The following is a 15,503-nucleotide window of genomic DNA, read 5'->3' as shown; positions in this document are numbered from 1 at the left end:
GATTTGTGGTAGATTTTTCTTGCTGGAGTTTTATGTATTTACAGCATTTTAAACCACAGTGTGTGTATTTAATGGTAATTGCTTAAAAAATTACAGAACAATTGGTGATTTTTATTCAGATTTTTGGCAGAGCTTGAAGTCTCAGTACAAGTGGAAAAAAATAATCATTCGTTTGAGAAATAAAAAGTGCAACTCTTTTCATTATTACACTGGCAGAAATATGAGCAATTTTCACAGAGAAAAGAAATCAAAATGTGAGGGAAAAGGTTTTGAGAAAGAGGTTCAAGATCTTCTCCACAACTCTAGAAGTAGCAAGCCTTTCTACATTAGCACTCTTGATTTAAAACTGGGATGTGGTCAAAAGTGAAACTTCTTTTAGAATTTCTGCTACTCTCAACTGGACTTTTTCCCAGCATGCAGATTAGGATAATACCCTGTCTGTGTAAAAAGAAAGGTCCACGACTCCAAACAGCAGGAGTGCTGAAGTCAAAACAGTATTGCTTGACAGAACTGAATAAAGAAGCCGGAACGCTGCACTTATTTATTTTTGTTTTTGTTAACAGGAAAGATGTGTCCCATCATACACTTGTATTCATTCCAAGCATCTATCACCTGAGTTTGTGTATGATGTTATATTGCTTGAAGATGATTCTCACAGCCTGAGCTTAAAAGAAGAAATTTCGACTCAATTGAAATGCAAAGACAAAATACTGCATTCCTCTCCCACCTGAGCTTTTATTTAATGAGCCAGATTAAGAAGCTTGCTCTACATTACTGGATCAGAGTCAACATAGTTTGTCCAAGAAACTCAGAGATAAGGGAGAAACAGTTCTTAATCAGGCAAAATTCTCAATAAAATAAATGGGCACTTTGCCCAAGTATGTTCTGCAGAATTTAAAATCATTATGTTTGCCTTGGCTGAGTCTGAAAAAGTGGACTGCTGCTTTTATACCTAAATTTTAAGACAGCTAGCTCAATACAGAAGAGAATAAAAACACACTTCACCCTTCCTGATGTCAATTTTTATCACGCTTTAATCAACTTGGAATCCCCTGAAGAAAATTCACACAGCAAGTTGGAACAGCATAATCTGAAGCTCCAGTGCGTTTGGATTATGTACAAGGCATTTTACCATTGTGTTAAACTACTTAAAAATATCACAGACCCGTGGACTAGAAATGTGATTATTTTGTCCCCCGTGATTAGAAAATAGCATCTATTTTATAACTGTACAAGTTCCTTTTAAGGGCACAGCCTATCATAACACCACTCAGAAGTATTTATTTTCTTAAAACAGTGGATGTAGTCTGTTTTGTATATTCAACCATTTTCAGTTGAATATGCCTCAGTCTTTTTCTGCTAATTTCATGCTGTCCTGTTGTTCTAAAGATGTTAAAATATCACAGACACTAAAACCTGAAACTCAGTTTACATAGCTTGAAAATTTTTTTCCAGAAATGTTTATCCTTAGACAATACTAAAAATGTTGTCTATATGCATAAGTAGCTCAAAAGTGGGCCATGACAGACAGTGTCTATGTAGTATCAGATTATTTCAATGTGCTTAAAACTACTCCTGGCATATCACCCTGCAAACAAAGTAACTCAAGAAGTCAGAGCTGTGTATTTGTTACACAGCTATAGTAGAGCTATGCGTATAAAAGCAGCAGCTTGGCAGCTCAGAGGTTAAAGTGGTAATTGTGAGAAGGGACTGAGCTTCAGCTTCTATAATTCTTGCTATTTAAAGTGAATTACTGCTTCTTGTTTAAACCCAGCTATTATTACTCAAGAAGCTGCAAGAGAAGGATGCGTGCCACAGGACAGAAAAAGGTGTTTAGAGATCTTTGCATCTCCTTCAGCCTGTTTGTGGGAGGAAGAAAGAGGCGTTATCACACAAACATGAGAAGACAGATTCAACTCTTGACTACATGCAAAACCATCAGGGAAACAGTTGTGATTTCACAACTACAAAATTAATGAATATGAAATAAGAATTGGGTTCAGATAGCCTTTATTAGAGTAAGTAGAGTTACATGCAGCCCTAACCTAAAAAAAAAAAAAAAAACCAAACTTGGGAGCAAATGATATTAGCATCTTTTTGGCCTTTGTCCATGACTATAAAATGGCATTAATATAAATGTGACTCAGACTTGAGATCCCTGGTCACTATTGTAGCCAAGAGCCTAAGTATATGAAATCTCCTTGGCTCTGCTAAAGGACTAGTGCTAAATTCTGGGAAATGATAACACTGATTCATCTCAAAACAGTCTATATATAACAGCAAGACTAGGCACACATAAAATTATGCACTATCTTGCCCCAAGGTTAGCAACATATTCCTAGTAGAAGCAAGAATGTTATTTTCATTCCCTGCAATCATGTGATAAATAGCTGTAGGGCAGATTCAGCAAGATCTCGAAGGTTATGATTTTACAATATAATGAATGTATGTCTAGCTCTCTGCCACCTGAAAAAGCAGCAAAACAAAGCAGGACTTGTCAGTATTTTGCTTTTGGCAGAAATCAGACATTGTCCAGGACCCTTTATGAGACACACTGCTACTTCTTAACTAGTTTGATTATAACATTCACTCCAATACTTCAACAACTCAGCTTTCCAGAATATGGCATAATTGGAAGCAGCAGCCAGCAGGTATCACATGTGAATGGAAAATGTCTCACACTGAGAAACTACTGACTGTATCAAATATGTGGTCTTGTAGGTAGGTTGATGGGGGAAAATACTGCTAATAAAAGTATGTTGCAAATGAGGGGATAGGTGGAACACCTGTACAGGAACACCTGTATATGAGGCAAGCAAATTACCTAGAAAGTTCAGAAGTAGAAAATATCAAAAAAAGTCATTGAGATCAGCTCAAAAATAAAGAGATGAGACAACACAAAGGAGCATTTTAAGAATATAAACCCCAAACCTATGGACAGTTTCAGGAGAAACTTTCAAAAGGTGGAAGACACACACTGAGAAGAACATTCTTAGGAGCAGGCAGACTCAGCTACAGAACAAAAAAATTCAAAGAAGGCAACTCATGCCCAGAACTGCTTACCTCACTTGTAAAGGAACTGACATTTGTTCCTAGTCTACTAGGAACATTTATTGCCAACATGGAGTAGACCATGGATGGAATGTTTTATTCTGATCATGCTTCCTACAAAATACTGTGTTTTAATTTAGTAAAAAAAGAATACAGGCACATCTATACCATTTCCATCACAAAGTAATGGCCTGTGCTGAATTAATGTTTGATTTTGGTGACTCATATTACTCCGCCTTAGGGGGTGACTGAGTTATAGCCATTGTATGCAGCTGCAATCATTGGCAATCCAGCACAGTTTGCAGAACAGTAACACCGACATTGAAGATGTATGAAAATGCATTGGAATTACACCAGATGGTGATGCAAGCCTGGCAGGAACACTTAGGGGTACCTCTGCTAATATCATCAGTATTATATGTGAAAAGCCCAAGGACTTTAATTCAACCACAGGACCAAATTGTATGGTTTTTCCAGATAGTAGGACAGACTCACTTGGCATCAGTTGAGAAGTGTTAAACAACCTAGAGTAAGTACACACATAAATTATATCCTTAAAGGCACCTTACTGCAAGACAGTGCAGCATGATTTCATGCTGAAGTAGGTAAGGCAGTAGAAAATCCTGCTAATGATAAGGTATTGTAGATTCATCTGTACATAGCCAGTAGAGATCAACCCCGAGTGAATTGTTCCAGCTACAGTAAGGTACAAAATACCTTGTCTCCACAAGGATTTTACATTTAGGTAGATATCTCACAACAGCAATCTTGATATAAAACATTTTTTCCTTCAGTGAAGATAGAATCTTAAAAAAATGAGAAAAGGCACATCACATTCAAAGAGTAATGAGTGTACAGCACAGTCCAAATGTAAATGAGGTTAGGTCTACCTTAGTCAATTGCATTGTGCAAAAAGAGACAAAACTGAAATTTCTCCCTTTCTATTTCAAAAGGTTTCTAAGAGCAGCAAAATTTACAGAAGAAAATGTCAAACAAATTGGCTTCACAGATAGATAGAGCCATATGATTTCTTTGTGTTTACAAGACTGAATCTTCTGTTGCAAGAGTTAATGCACTTTTTGAAAGTTACTATGGCACGGCTTATAAGCTTCAGGGAGATGTGGTGGCAGTTCAGATTTCATGACAGAATGCTAACTTATCTCTGATACTGAAAAAACTAATGAGGTGCTATATAGTTGCAGAGCAGTGTTACATGCTCAGATATGCAGGCTTTTTTTTTTTTGTTTTTCATTATCTGTGTAACTGTATAGACATAAAAGTAATGAAAACCCAAAACAGGCAGCAAAAGCTTAAGGCTTTAAAGCTGGAATAAAATTGTGTCAGTGTTTTCTAAAAGAAATATGATAAATATAAGCAATTTCACAAAAAGCCCCTGATATTCCCACTAGCATTTTCTGCTGGGTCTAAGGTCTCATGAGTAGTGCTTAGGTGAAGATCACAATTAAGCTAACACAGGCAATTTATTCTCATGCTGGTTTTATTCAAGTCAAAGCAATGGCATAATGTTAAGCAGTCTTAAGGATTCTCTTTGTTATGTTTGTTGCCTATGGCTTTTAACTGAAGGTGCTATCACAGCATCCCTATCAGATGCCAAATGTCATGAGCAGTAGCAAGCAGGAGCACACAGTGCAGAGGACTATCCTGACCCCCAACAATCTTTACTGAGGACAGCAGGATGTAAGATATAACACTTTTCAGTAGCCAGAGGCTTACTGAAATGAATTTCCACAATACTGAATACAACTAAGGCTGCTATTTAGCACTAAGACATGAAAATGTTAAATAATACCGAGTGTGAGACAGTGAATGCAGAGTGTTTTTTAATGTGATCACCACTGATCCAAAGAATGAAAGTTCTAAAATTGGGAATTACTTCTGTGACATACTTTTGACACATAAATATCATAGTTGACAATGAGAAGTACTTTGTCTGGAGGTGTTCTGCAACATCTATAAAGCTTCAGCAGGCACTGAATGGAACTGCTCTACTGAAAAGTGCTCAGCACACTGCTTTGAAGAAGTATACTCAAGGATCACTGACAATCTGTATATCACAGCAGCACTGCCAGCTTTCTTACTAAAGAATAAGTTTTCCAACAAGTTCAGTCATCTTTAAACCAGTTTGAAATGTAAAGATATATGAATGTTTTCATCTCTCCTCCCAATCTCCCTTTCAAATTGCTGAACTCAAGAAGCACTATCCAGTTACTGAGTTGCAATCTCCGCTCTTCTGCTTTGTGACTAACATTCTTTTGTTCTTGTTTTCTTTCAGAATCAATTTTCTATCATAAGTCTGTGAGATAGCATGCCTATTACAAATTGTGCCGTATATAAAAGTATGAATGGTCTTATAAAAAGAAAAGACAAAAAAGTGAGCAAATAAAAACATATATGAAACAATTATTTTGTCTACTTTTTTTAACTACAACACATATAGAATGGCTTGCCATATTATGCTGCTATACAGATATGCTTCCAAATGTTTCAAATCCTTGAATCTTAAAGACCATGGTTCATTAAAAGTCTTTGTGTGGACACAAGCAGTGTGTGGTTATGAGTTGGGTGTACTAGAACAGATTGTGCATAAAATGTGCCACTTCTGCACTGTGATACTATGTATTTGAGGGTGAAACTCAGATTTCTAATATGTGCATAAATATGTTTTACAAAAATAAGCATTCTCAGAGAATAAAAGAAGAGAAAAAAAAGAGAAACATGAAAGGACAGAGACAGTATCTCATAAAAGAAAGAGATGTATTTAAGCGTCAGCCAAATGATACTATTTTTCATATCATTTATAGTGGAAGCCTGAAGACTAAAATACTTCACAAGCCATTAGTTTCTTGGTAGTCTGTGATGGATTAGAATATTTCTTAATCAACTGCTAAAGCACAGAAGAGGGCCAAAGCCTAGATTCAGCAAAGATGAGTGATACTGAAATCCAGAGATGTTCACTGGGGATGCTATCAATAGACACATCACAAAACCATAGAAGTGCATCAGTTTCTCAAACCTCTCAAAAGGCACCTATGCTTTTGTCCATTTCTTAGTCTGGAATTCGGAAAATCACATTAAGAAACAAAAGTTCTAATTTGTACTCAGAGAAGCAGATCAAAACCCCACGAATTTCACAAGATTCAAATTACTTGCTGAAGGTTTTGGAGCCTGCTTTTCCAGAGGCAGCTTGAAAGCCTACACAGCCCCCCTAAAGTGATCCTGCCCTACTGGTTATGCCCCTACCTTGGGCTGCATGAGGTTTGTTGCAATGCATTAAAACCACAGTGAGAATGAAGAATAACAAAATCAAATCTATTTAAGTCTCATTCATATTTTCATCTCATTCACACAAAATGGACATTCATAAAATTCATACAGATAGTCACCTACAGCTCCATTGTCCACCTGGACTGTACCAGTGCTTTCAATAGAATGGGCATTAGAAGCCAAGACTAACAGGATTGGAATGACCTCCCTCCATTATATCAATTTTTCTCATCTGTTACCCCACTAAAGAAAAATACTGCCATTTTTAAGTTTAGGAAAGAAAAATGATGTTGTTAAAAAAAATAAAATGCCAGTCACAGCAGCAGATCACCTATCTTGTCTAATTTTGTACTTCTGTTGATTGACAAGCTGGTGCTCTTGTAGCATACAAAGGCAAAAAATCAGGCGTTCAGTTCAAACTGAAATGTTTGACAGATGTAACAGCTTTCTGCAATGAAACTGATGATATCTCAAATAGCAAAGTCCATCTCCTGTACAGTAGAGAGATTAAATTTCAACAGGCAACGTTTACCGTCCTTAGCAGATGCAGATTTAATTGGGGGGGGGGGAGGGATGTTATTTGTTTGGTTGGTTGTTTTTGTTTGGTTGGGGGTTTTGTTGGTTTTGTTTGCTTCTTATTTATCTATCAGTAGTTAAAAATACAGGCTTTGCAACTGGTACACAGCCTACCTCCTGCTGCTCTGGATGCTGCAGACTTCAACACCATCCATGTTTCAGAGTACCGTTGTCACAAACTGAAGGCAATTTCAAATTCTCTTAGTGGTAACCTAGCATGTCACTGACATTTTGGCCTGTATTTTTGCAATGGTGAAAGTGAGACAATCTGACAACTGACTGAAAATTCCTACTGCTATAGACACATACCTTTTACCAGAGAGGTAAAAGAAACATTTTTACACTATAATGTGAATGGTCTGGACTAAAGTTCACAGAATCAGGTACCAAGGAACACGCATTTCTGAGGAAAGCCAGAAATACTCAGATCAGCATCAAAACAAAATAATTGATGTTTCATTGCTCTGTCTTACAAAAATAGATAGATGATGGCCACATAATGATTTAATAAAAAGTAGTGAAACTCTTTCTGCTAATTTGGAAACCTTTGAATATGAGTTGTAATCTAAGAAGACTTCTCAAGGGCAACTGTGCACATACATTTTTGTGCCCACATGCACTATTCAAATAATACCTTCACTTAAAGAAATACATAACCTTAAAACCCTTCTCTTGACCTTGGTGAGAAAAGGAAAGTGAAGAATATGGATCACACCAAATTATACTTTTCACTGGACGTGGGATGCAACTCACTGAGCTGTGTTGTTTAGCTTTGTCACTCAGCTTAAAGCACCGCATTTTCTTCAGGGTGGAGTAAATCACAAACCCACTGAAGTAGACTAGATTTGTCACAGAATTAGAAGTCAAACAAGATGAATCCCACCATAGTCTCAACAGAAGCAAAATGCACTGTGTGCTGAGGCACTACCAGCTATGTGTACTGGTGAAAACTGTACCAATTGTACTTTCTGTGAACATCACGTGCAGAAATAAGGTTAGATACACCATCAGAAGCTGGACACCTGAAGCAATCATGATAATATTCATCACGTGCTCTAAGAAGAGGGACTGGAATAACAACAATATTCTCAAAACCTAGCTCACGGAATGGAAAGCTACTAAAACCAGGAGTTAAATATAATTCCCTTTTAGGCTGTGCGGCCTGTCAACACAGGAAGGAGGTGTTATCTTAAAATACATTAGCCTACACCTTTCTCTGAAGCTCCTGCATCCCTTCCTGTAAAATCAAGCTTTTGTGAAAACTGTCTTCCAAAAAATTTTTTGGTAAGAGAAGGTAGACCTCAGTGGTCAAAGCATTTCACCATGAAGCTCAGCAGAGCAGCTACATAGGTCATATGTAGAAACACATGCATCCTATAGAACCTTTACATCAGAAAGACAATTGTTTCCGTAACTTTATGTGTTATGAAGGAGACAGATATTTACATCTAGCAGGCGTAGCCATTTAAGAGATACTACTGCAGGCTACAAATCAACAGAATAGCAAAGAAGAGCAAAATAATAGCATAGAATTTGGAAGAATAGCAAAATATCATTAATAATTGAAGCATGGTCTTCCTCTTGACTTTTTCAGTGTTTTAAAGGCTCTATGACCTTACAAGGCATAGGCTAAATTAGTTCATTTGATGAAAAATATTGTACAGGCAGATATTTAACATTTTTTAATGATAAAGAAAACCAACAAGAGATTTTTCTTGCTAGTAACACATGAAAGCCTAGGAGGTGATAAGAACATCCTTCAGAACTACAAATGAAGCATCTGGCAATTTCACTGGGAGGAATGAGAGCAAATGAACGAATATCAGTTTCAGGCTACAAAGTATTTTATAAATCAATATCAGTAGTGATTCTCTTTCAGCCTTCAGCCAGTGAGAATATCCGATTTCATTTTCTGGATTGGGAAGAGATGGTTATTTTAAAACCACCTTTCTGCAAACCTGGGGCAGGAAGCAAAGGAAGAAAGCAAAATCCTGCTGATCTTTCCCATTTTATCAGATTCAGCTCAAAATAAAAGGATTTTTAATTCACTTCACTTCTGATTAATTTTACATATTTTTTAGATTTTGGAACTATTATCTCAATATTATCCTATTGTTTTTTATAAAGAAGTTTGCATTAGAAAGAGCTGCAGATGGAAAAAACCAGCAGATTTATCCCAGCTTGGATTCAACTTCAAATGATGAACTGTTACTCTAGAAAAAGGCTCTTTATAATCCTCTTGTAACAGGAAGTGTGCATTTTCTGAACCAACTTTCAAGTAATAATATTAATATTTGCGCACCAAAAGTTCAAAGTGACTTTTACAAAAGAAATGGCAAAGCTACAACATCAGGTCATAGGAAACTACATATTCTACACACCAAGAGCTCCTGAATATGAATATTTACAATGAAATGAATAATTACAAGATTTTCTCTCTGGGCAACAGAAGATGCAGGACAACCCATGTCAAGACTTTAAAACAAATCTCCCCCCCCACCACCCTCCACTTCACTTGCTGCAAAAGAAAAAGAAGCAAAATTGGGTAACTTTTGAGATTGGTACAATTTAAACATCTCAGTACGATCAGAAATCTAATTTTTAACTACCTTTCTCTGTATTATCACATAGAACTCAGAGTATATGCAAAACACAGAAATTAAATTGGGAATGAAGACCAAATCATTCCAAGATTTGAATGTCCAGATACTTTTAGAAAGATTAACAAGAATTTTTGTACCAAAATTGTAGCAGCCTTTATGTTTTCCTGAAACACAGTGGTCCCAGGAATAATATATACACATGTTTGTACAGCTACAACAATAATGCTGTTCAAAACAATTTATTTTCTTATTTCAAATTTTTGTAATTTCACAACCAGTGAAAAAGTAGCAATATCAATTTAAGTTGTCTTCTGCCAGAAATAGCTATTTCTGCTTCAAGAGAGAGTTTATAGCTCACTAGAAAATAACACATTGCAAGAAAATTATTGCAAGTTCTTTAGGACGAATTTTTTGTATGGTGTTTTAATTGTAAGGGAACACTTAACATGCATTTTGTGTCAAGACTAGCACTTAAAATCTCAGTTAGGTAAGATGCTAAAGCCCCTTACATAGCAAATATCTTTTTAAAAGACAGAAATGAACAAAAGATATTTTCCTCCCCCCATATTGCAGTAAAATATGATAGCATCCATTCATCTATGTACAGTCTGGTAAATCTTTCCACACAAACGAATGTTGTCTCATGTAAACCAGAAATGAACTGATTAAGTGCCCACATCAGTGTACGGGGATAAATAATTTTACATACATTGTGCCAAGGGCTGGAAAGCCAAAGAAATAAAAGAAGGAAAAAATGATACATGATTCTGTGTATGTTCTTTTTCTTCAGTGAAGACATGGACATTACAGAATGTATGCAACATGGCCACACTTGGATAGCAACTAAGGAAACTTATGAGTATAGATTTTACAGACCACCATGATGTTCTGTGAAAGTAGTGATACCAGAATATCAGGTAGCACCTTTAATTCCTGTTAGGTCTTTCAGAACACTTTATGTCCATTCTGTCAGTTAAATCCTATATGTTCAATGCAATTAAATGGTTGAATAAGAAGATACAGCATCTCCTGAACTAAATGAACTGAATCCAGCCATTTTTGAACAGAAATTGCCTAGATGAGGATCTATCCATAGGCATTACGTACCTGGCCCTTGACAGTATTTGTATAAGATAAACAATATTGAAAAAGTTAGAATCCTAGAACTGATGGAGCAAAATTACTCAGGACTTGAAACCTGCACTTCAGACAGGTAGACTGTTCCCGTAAAGAGCTGCTGAATGTAAATGGGTCACAGTTTTCATATCTTTAACATCTGTTGTTTATACCCAAGAAAGCACATCAGGGGCAAGAAAATTAATTCCCCAATTGCTGTCAACTGCGTTAGGGAACAGCAATAAACAGCTTACTGTAAGCCTCTAGCTACAATAAAATTGCTGTCAATAAAGTGTGGCTGATATAGTTTTGCTGTGCTAGAAGAAAAGATTCTTTGGAACTGAAAATCTGAAATGGAAACTAAAAAGATTCTCCCTTGTTCCTATATACAAAAGAAAATTATCACAAAATTGCAATAGCATAAAACTCTCAAGATCCAGTTCTCACTCACGTGTGTGGCACGAATTTCTTAGCATATGTGAAACTTTGGCTTTGGATATTCGGGACAGATGAGACTCCAGTGATTCTGATAAAAATCTCATGCACAGGAAACATTTAAAGAGAAATGAAGATTACTAAGCTTTTACTGTCTGATCTGTATACACACAATGTTCCCTACTCTAGTTGAGCACGTCTACCGTCACTATTGAAAATGGTATTATAGCTTAGGGTTATGTTCAGATATCCATTATAGCTCCCAGTTTTTACATGCTCATAACTTTCTGAAAAATTCTTCTTTTCAGCTGAAATTTGCCATGCTTGGTCTCAGCTCAAAGATGGATTTCTTTAGACAGTTCAGTGAAATCTGTTAACCTATTTTTCAGTTATTCAACAATAGAAAAAATACACTGTACATGATCGCCATTTCTAATATTTTAGTACACATATACAAATATACAGAACTAGAAAACAATTGAATTTTACATGCAGACACTTTTCCAGATGACTAGTCCTCACCCAAGACTAATATCCATGCTAACACATAAGCCAAACTAAGCATAGAAAAGAATGTATGTGTTTTTTTATTTATACTAAGTGATGAAACAAGGCCACTAAAAATAATACTGCACGAGAATTGTGGAATGCTATGGTTACAGAATTTTAATATTTGCAGGTGACGTAAGCTCTGCACTGCTGTTCCAATGCAGATTTCCATCAACTTAGGCACCTTGAAATTGCCACTCTCAGCGTATCAAATTAAGAGTCATTAATGTTTTCAGCTTTTCTTTTCTCTTACATAAACTCCAAACTTACAAATTTAAACACTCCAAAGTAAGATAACATCAATTAGATTTGCCACATAAAGCTTAAGTGATGTGCATTGATCAGCAGGAGCCTGGCTACTTGTTTCTTGATCAGGCAAGAAGTCCATTGGCTAAAAAAGGAATAAAGCAATCTCTACAGAGCTTATGTTATTGAGTATAAGATTAAAAATATGCTTTAGTATGGAATGTAGTTAATGTGTCATTCGAGCCCCAAATCCCTAATTTCTGCCACTAGAGCACAGAAATACAAGGACAGTGTTAACATATATTCAGCTTTCCTGAATCTTCTAGAAGTGTGCACATTTCCAAAATTTCTAAATTATCACTTTGATTCAGAAAAGTGCTTATAGTGTGCTTACAACTTTTTCTTGAAGACAACATCTCAAGTCACTTGGACTTTAAGGATCTGCTTCAGTTTTACACATTAAATGAAAGTTAAGCACATGCCTAAATGCATTTTGATTAGGAATGAAGACTGAAGGTTTTGCCCATAACCTATACTGATACATATTTTTAAACCTGTGTTATTTTTCACTGCTGTGCTTTAAATCTGATTAAATGAAGTTGTTATAATTTAAAATTGGGATAACCACAGTAAATTTGCCTTAATTTCTTTTATTATTTAATCTATTGTTAATCTAATGACATTGAGTAGGAGTTTTTGTCTGTTTATTTGCTTTTCAAACGAGGTCTTTCACATAGAAGAATACAACATGTCGTCTTCTTCTGTATTTCTATGTAGCTGTTTGGTGTAATGACTTACTAATTTGAAGCGCATTTTAAAGTTCAATCAAATACTGAAAAGAACACTGATTGAGAAGCCTGCATAGATTTCAGTATTCTTTATGAGTCATAACACTGATTTTGGAAGCTTAGCTATATAAGCTGGTGGTGTGCAACATCCTTTCCATACTCCTAATTATGTGAATTAGCATTTAGAACAATCCCAAGTTCAAGTATTCAAAAATGCTCTTTTCAGAGCATCCACCAGGTTTACTGCAAGATAGGCACTTGAAGGAGGCTTTGGTTTTCATACTGGGTACTTGTGAAACATCAGCCTGTACAATTCAAAGTCACATGTAAAAACTTATCCACAGAATTTCCACTAAATTAATTGATGATTGAACAGAAATTGCCCTCCAAAAAAAAAAAACCAAAACCTCAAAACCCCACAAACTCCCCTCAAAAAACCTAAGAATTTTTTATTGAGCAATATATTTTAAATTCTAAACGTGTTTTGATTTAAGACCTAGTTCTAACAGATTTCTAGGGCCATGTGCCCAACAAAAGCATCGGAATTTTGCTTGAATGAAGTCCAAGTGCTGACTTATGTCTCAGCTCTTTGCTAATGTAAATGTATCTACAAGACACACTGTGTGTGTGTTTACCTTGAACTAAAAGAAATTGTAAGTAAAGGTGGAGGATGCTAGTATTTCTTAGACATATATTTATCCTATATTTCATCTTTCCTTATCTTAACATCATCCACAACAATTCCCATGCATTTTACAAAACCCACCAAGTTACTGTATATACATAAGTAATGTAACTCAACATTAGATGCAGAGAAATTAGTTATGTTAAACCTGAAGAAAACAGTATAATGCCACAGAACTAAGTATCTCTTCCTAAAGGAATTTGTAAAAATTGTTTTCAGATGCTGTGGCATTAGCACACAGAACTGTTCAGTAAGATCTTTAAATCTGAATACTTTGCTTAAAGGCCATACTCTATCACTATTTTTTTTAAAGACATATGATGGTGTATTTCACTGCTGTGCAAACGAATATTAGCTAAGATGCATCGTAATTTTAGGAATTACAGACAGAAGAACAGGAAGATTGTTGATGATTACTACCATTGATGGTTATACTACTCCTGCCAAAATTGAAAAGGAAGCCTAAAAAGATTACATACTGTAACACTCATCATTGGGAGAAAAAAACCAGAAAGACACTATATCATTCCCCACAGAATAAAAATATACAAACTCAGATTAGGTAACTGTCTACCTAAGAAAGAGTTGTATTTTCATTTACATATAATAATACAGCTTTTTCAGGAAGCAATCCAAATCATGAGTATCTACTGACTTCAAAAAGGATACACTAAGACCTCGGTGAAATTTGAATCAAGTCCATATATAGTTATAATTACAGATATTATTAAATGGAGACCAGGGTATTTAATGTAATTAACACAGGTAACTCTGGAAATACTGCTACTTGTTTTTGTATGGCTGTGGGAGTTTTATCCCCCTCATGTTCAATTTTGCCATGCAGAGCTTACACATTCTGTCAGGTAAAAAATTCTGGGTGTCCCAACTGCCTCTAGATACTATGGGGAGTTAAGTCTGAGTTTTCTGATAGAATTTGGAAATTGATGCCTAAATTAAAATAATCTCAGAACAGAAAAGGAATGTGTGGTTTGGAGGGATAACATTTTGCAACCAAAACTGAGGAGAAAACTTCAGACAAGTAAGCACAGATTTTGCAGAGCTCTTCTATAATTTTTTGGGGGGTTTTGTGATAGCTTTTTTAACTTACGCTGACAATGTGTGTACAGTGCTGTGAGATGGCTTAGGGAGTAGACCCTTCTTAAAAGTCCCTCAGAGAGGTTAGGGGTTTGTGAGATTCTCCTGTGGTGTTTTCAGCGTCTCATAAAGAAGGAGTTGTGCCAGAGCAGTTACTTTAGCAGAGCTGCCTCCAAAGTGCTCGTTTTATTCTTAGCACCTTGTCAGTGTGACACCTCACAGACACGCAAAGCCAAGACGCACTTCTGGGAACGCTCATCACAGCTAAGGCTAACGCAACAACAACAGGATGACTTTGCCCTAAACTTGGCTACCGTCAAAATCCTTTCGCAAGGACAAGCCTAAACGTGCCTCGCTGGGTTCCCTAGGATCCACATCCCTGCCCAACTCACACAAACCACCGTCCATCGGGGGGTTCTGCGAGGAGCACGGACGCGACTCCCAGCACGGAGGGTGCCGGCGGGCCCGGGCGCGCTCCCGGGCCCCGCGCGCTCCCGGCCCCCGCAGCCTCCGCAGGGCTGGCGCGGGGCCAGCGCGCGCCGCGCGGTGCCTTGGCGCCACCTACGGGCCGCGCGCGCGCGCGCTCCCGCGGCGCCCGCAAGAGGAGCGCCCGTAAAATGAATTAAGTCAGCACCGCGTTTAAATCTTTATTAGCAAGGAGTTATTAAACCTAAGGAGGAGAAATAAAAAAAAAAAAAAAAAAGAAAAAGCAAAAAGCACACCTAATGCTGAATGCTGGATTTGGTTGAAATATGAGTCTCTCAGCTTCTTAATCCCTCTTCATATGGCGTGTTCCACAGTTTAAAATGAGATATGTCAGATCACTTATGCATTACTAAGATGAGGAAATATTTACAATGGGCTGACTTTTTTTTCTTTTTCCTGCATAATTCAGATGTATTCAGAGAACGCATTCCTTTCAAAAGTATGCTTTGGCAATTTTTTTAAAATATGCAGCAAACTGTCTATGCGATACCAACTTTCGTCTATTACAACAAAATCATGTTGAACTCAAACAAGAGGAAGACTTACGTATGGCTTAGTTATATCCTACCAATAAACCACGTGCTTCAC

The 15,503-nt window shown here is 36.7% G+C and overlaps 1 protein-coding gene across 6 annotated transcripts in view; it reads right to left on the bottom strand.

Annotated features, from left to right (window-relative positions):
• PCDH9 (protocadherin 9) overlaps nucleotides 1–15,503 on the bottom strand; it is a 664,715-nt gene that overhangs the window by 643,635 nt on the left and 5,577 nt on the right. The window lies entirely within an intron of this gene.

Source organism: Molothrus ater, chromosome 2, assembly GCF_012460135.2.
Source record: "Molothrus ater isolate BHLD 08-10-18 breed brown headed cowbird chromosome 2, BPBGC_Mater_1.1, whole genome shotgun sequence".
Classification (NCBI taxonomy): Eukaryota; Metazoa; Chordata; class Aves; order Passeriformes; family Icteridae; genus Molothrus; species Molothrus ater.
This window is presented reverse-complemented; position numbering and strand designations above follow the sequence as displayed.